Source organism: Lolium rigidum, chromosome 4, assembly GCF_022539505.1.
Source record: "Lolium rigidum isolate FL_2022 chromosome 4, APGP_CSIRO_Lrig_0.1, whole genome shotgun sequence".
In the NCBI taxonomy this organism is placed as follows: Eukaryota; Viridiplantae; Streptophyta; class Magnoliopsida; order Poales; family Poaceae; genus Lolium; species Lolium rigidum.
In genome coordinates, this window is record NC_061511.1 from 183,449,514 (window position 1) to 183,454,614 (window position 5,101).

The window sequence follows — 5,101 nt, forward strand, 5'->3', positions numbered from 1 at the left end:
TTGTATGGTAAATATGTTTGAACTTGTTCGATTCGATAAAGCATGGCATGATCATTTGAACTTGTTTTCGCGTTTGTTCTCCATGATGTTTCAAAGATTCATGGGCAGTAAAATTGCAGATGGTGTGAGCCTCCATGCATCTGGTTGGGTTATTCGAAGAAGGAAAAGAAGAAGCGGTTCTGAAAACAAAACCTCAAGGCGATGGATTGCATGGTTTCTTCAAAATGCCTCGGACCGCTGGGGTTGCCCCCGACACAAACGGACAATTTGCGCTTAGCGGTCATTTTCGTGTCCGCCAGGCGACGCAAACGGATGCTCGCGGACAATTTGGGCGTCCGGAATGAATCGCCCCGTTGGAGATGCCCTAATCTCCAACGGGGCGACGCAAACGGACGCTCAACGACCGTTTGCGTCCGCCCGGACCGAAAATACGTCTGGAACACGCTCCAGCGGGGCGACGCATAGTGGCCAGGCCGTCCGCAACGACGCAAATCTGGCCCAAATATGCGCCTCGGATGCGTCTCTGCGGAAGCTGCGCGGAAGCGCAAAGCATCTTCTCGCGTTTGGCGGACGTTTCGTCGGGCCTGCCTGGCAGTGACCCAGGCTCGATGCATCTTCTCAGCTGCGCCAGTACTGGCGCTGATGCGTCGCTTTGGCAGTCTGCGACTGCGTAATGGTGATGCCTCGCGTGGCGCGAGGCCGTCTCCTACCTCTGCACACGAAGTAATGGCGATGCCACGCGTGTCACGGCCGTCGCCGGCCTCCAGCCTATATAAACAAGGGCGCGCACATCTCATCTCCTCCCACACTAAACCCTAGCCGCCACACAACCTCCCCCGTAGCGCTGCTGCCGCTTAACCTCCACCTTTGCCACCATGAGCAGCGTCGACCGCAGGCAGTCTGCCTCCGACTCCACCTCCACCTCCACCTCCGACTCCACCTCCTCCGGCGTTGAGCTCTGACGAGGAGTTCAACAACGACGACAACACCGATGACCTCCTGGACCCGGTTAGGGACACCAAGTTCCTGGCTAGTTTGCAAAGATCTTGTACCCTCTAAAAATGTTTTCAGGCCCTCTGGGTAAGAAAATAGGTAGGTCACGTCATTTGGTATGGCTAGATTCGAAGTCATTTTTAACACATATTTTGATGAAACTTGCGAACCAAAGTGACGTGTCCCCCATTTCAGCTAAGCCATCCAGCATGACGTGGCCAGAAAAGACCATAATCTTTTTAAAATTTTGTGAGCGACCCAAATGATATAAAGTTTGACAAGTGTCATTTATAGCAAAGAACACAAATTTTACAAACGACTACGCCTTTCTGGCACGAAAAGAGAACAGCACGCGTTACACGATTTTCTGAGATGAAAGGTCGAACAAAACCTAGCCGTGCGTAGGCGCGAACATAAACTGTGCGCATACTACAAAACAAAATTAGGACCTGTAGGATGTTCGCCCTCGTTCGACCACGGATGCTCCACGACTCCACTGGAATATATGAGGCTACGCGTAGGGGATCCAACTTTCAGAAATCCAGCGATAACGCGGGAGACTTCCTGTGCGATTCTAAGAATCTCCGATTCGCAAGAGGGTATCGTGTCAATGGTTCCTCTTTGCGTCACGTCCATATGAGAGAAGCGACGATGGATAAATGCCTCTTTGATTCGGACGAGCGAAAAACACGGAGTAAACGTCCGTGTCTCTCTTCAGAAAAAAAGGCAAACTAGTGTATTGAGCCTTGTAGCATCTTGTTTTGTTCGAAAACCAGTGGTGTGCTTGGTAGGCTAGGTCTTCTTTTTTCGCGCCCGAGGCTAGGCCCTAGCGGGCATGCTCCGTCCGAAACGGCCTTTGAGTCATGTTTTTCGTTTTGTTTGGTGGACTGGTTTGCATCACTCGGTATTCATATGCCACATTATTTGTTTGCCTGCAAATTAGTTGCATTTGAGCAGAATCACAAAATGGATGTTTAATTGTCACCACTTTCAAAGATGGCGCGGTTAATTATCAACTTCCCATATCACACAACACAACAAAGATCATACTAACATGTATTTCTCCTATAAATGTTCAAAGACTACCCTCTCAACCAGGGGGTCTGAGAGGGGCAAATGAATCTGGATCGTTGGTTTTGCTCAGCCACATCCCACTTTTCACCACAGCCGTTGGATGTGGTAATTTTTTTGCACCGGTTTACTGCTCGTTACCGAGTGCATGACGGTTGGACCCGTGCTTGCGTGGGACCATTTGTTTGAGACGATTGAGGGTACGTGTCGGCGTCGCTCGAAAAATGAAAACCCTAGCTTTACCGAGAGCTTCCTCTCCCCAATCCCGTGCCTCCCTCTCCTCCTCCAATCCAGTCCTCCTCCCCCCAATCCGCCGCCTTCTCTCTCCTTCTTTGTCCTTGCGTCGGGAGGACCGGAGGCAGAGCTGCGCCGGCCAGGAGAGGAGGCTCGGGCGCAGCGGCAAGGTGATCGTCGGCCCGGCTCCGGATGCGAGGCGCGGGAGCAGCGATGCGCCGCACGTCAAGGACGCGGTGGTGGGTTTCTCCGCGCCGCCACTCCCCTTCCTCCAGTGCCTGCTCGTCGGTGCCTCCTTCCCCGTGGTCGTGCGGCGGCGCGGCGACTTGCCGCTCGACGTCTCTGGCGGAAGCGGGCGAGCCGGAGTGGAGGAGCACCGTCGCCTCCTCGCACTGCTCGTCCGCATCGACGCGGCGACGGCGACAGTTGGACGCTGCGGCGGTGGCAGGCGCGCGCCGCTGAGGATGGAGGTGGCTAGAGGAGAGAGCCGGCGGCGGCACCTCTCCTTGCTGCCGGTTGAACAGCCGCACTCGTCCGCAGGTAGCCCTCCTGGCCTATCCCTCCCTATCTCCTCCTCTTCTCTCTCCGTGCTCCACTTTCTCTAAGATCCTGGACCAGAGCTCCTCCTATTTTGTGCCTGCATGATCTAGGATTTTCTCCCCTCTTGAACTGTGTTGATGCCATTGTTTGCAGATTCGTGTTATTGTTGCGTGTGCTTCTAGCCTGTGTGCAGGTTGAGCTGGTAACTCCCCCTCCCCATATTTACTTGTTCAACTTTTTTGGTATATAGGTTGTCTGATATTGTGTGGAACTGGAGCTCTTGTTATCTGAGATTCTCTCTGGAACTGATTTGGGTATTGGCATGGAAATCACTTCTCCATGTTTAGGTTCGCATGGTCAATTTTTCATGCACACTTATTTCTGAAACTCGCTAATTAACACACCATGTTGGGGCTGAGCTTTTGTGATGAGTGGCAAATTTCATAAGGGGTCCAAATAGTTATTCTTCAGTTTTAGAAGTTTTAGATTGTTTTATTCTTAGGATTTCTCTATGAACTTTTCCTCTTTGTAAAGATTCTGATCGTGCTGGGGCTTGATGCAGGTGGTTCAGATGATTAATGGGTTTTTCTTTGTATGCATAGAAGGAAAAGGATATAGGACATGCTCTGGCCTTATAGAAATAGAATCTCTGGTATCCAACCAAGGTATTTTACCTATCCCGTATCCATATCATCGATATTTGGAGTGGTTGCTTGCGCTGTCAGGGCAATGAAGAAATGGTCAGAAATATTTGGACTGTGCAGGAAGAAATGGTTAGAAAATAATGGACCGCGGTGGATGATTTTCAGAGCAACCTCACCTGATGGACATTGGTGTCTTGCCGAGTAACAAGAAAAAGGTACGAGCTCGTGTTGTTATTGGAGATCAGCGTCTGCCACGACGACGCTCGTTTCGGTGTGTGGTGGCAGGTCTGCTCGGTAGATAATTTTTTGGCGGCCAATATAGAAATACTAATTCATAATTAGACAACCATTTAATTTTTAGTGTCCAAGAATTACAGAAATAAACTGGCATATCTAAATACAGATTTTCCAGTCCTTTGATTCTTGATCAATTTGGTTTTGTAGTGTGATTATTTTTATTAGTACTGTGGGCAGGAGCACAAAGAGGATCAGTGGATCACTCCTCCTTCGTATATGTTCTATTTAATGCACGGAATCCAAAATATATTACCCTGCCATGGCCGGTACTCTTTCCTTGTTTCTGATTAACCGCATTTTAGGCCGCAACAATTGATGGATGGCGAAGGCCGCAGCAGCTCGACTCCTCTTCTCTCTCCCGCCAAGAAGCACCAGAGAGCTGGGGAGGTTCCAGACCTTCACGCAGGTACTAACCTCCTAAGCAATGTCGTCAGCTTAGATACATTGAGAGTTAGAGAGGGTTAAGTAAATTTTGTATTGGGTCGTTCATGTAGGTAAATGCTTTTTTGGTTCATTGGTGCGCTGAATGGGTTTTAATCATTTTTTTTGGATCGTTTGTGTAGGTAAATTGGTGGCAATTAGCAGCAATGGACGAGGACATCAGCTGTGTGCGTCCATTCTACTTCTCCCCCCTTCAAGAAATTTCAGGAATTGCAGAGAGATTGGAGCTAGGTCACGCTCATGTGCTCTAGATCTGCATATATATATTTGGATGTGTATTGACTATTTCTAAATTTTCTGGTGATATTCTCCATAAATGCATTCATTAAAACTGTCGATGTTGATGATGGTTCGCTACTGTTTTTCAGCTTTGGCATGGAGTTGAGCAAAAGAATAGTCACAGGAATTTGGGTCTTCTAACTTGCAGCTAGGGTTTCGGTGTACAGAAGATTCTTACCAATGGTGATAACATGCAACATGTGAGTTCATATTTTCCGTGGCTTGTACAAGCAATCACATCTTCCACACCGATATTTCCCCGTCTCTTGTATCTTGTATTTTGTTGTCTCCACACACTAATTTTGCTTGAATATATATCTCCTCTCTTCAGGCTACAGGCAGGAAAATACAGTGGACGGTTGCTGTTGGAGCTTGGCGTGAGTTCTTGCGATGTCATGGTGAGGTGATTAATAGTATACATGCATTTTTTTCTCCTTCACTAATCCTTTGTTGTTTTATAAGTGTGACATACTGCTTACTTCTACCTCTAGCAGGATCATGTAATTACCGTCAAGAATGCTGCCATTCGCTGATTGCAACTAAATGTACAGATGAAAGGTCCTTTTGTTTTAATGCTATTGATGCATCGCAAGTTGGTGAAA

General features: G+C 48.5%; 2 long non-coding RNA genes across 2 annotated transcripts; both read left to right on the forward strand.

Annotated features, from left to right (window-relative positions):
• The first annotated feature begins 2,989 nt into the window (after positions 1-2,989).
• LOC124707918 lies at positions 2,990-3,672 on the forward strand. The gene is made up of 3 exons (XR_007005027.1): positions 2,990-3,040; positions 3,401-3,503; positions 3,603-3,672. It is a non-coding gene; the product is annotated as an uncharacterized LOC124707918 (long non-coding RNA).
• Positions 3,673-4,079: 407 nt separating this feature from the next.
• On the forward strand, positions 4,080-4,844 carry LOC124706697. The gene is made up of 4 exons (XR_007004529.1): positions 4,080-4,185; positions 4,343-4,451; positions 4,589-4,699; positions 4,831-4,844. It is a non-coding gene; the product is annotated as an uncharacterized LOC124706697 (long non-coding RNA).
• Positions 4,845-5,101: the final 257 nt, after the last annotated feature.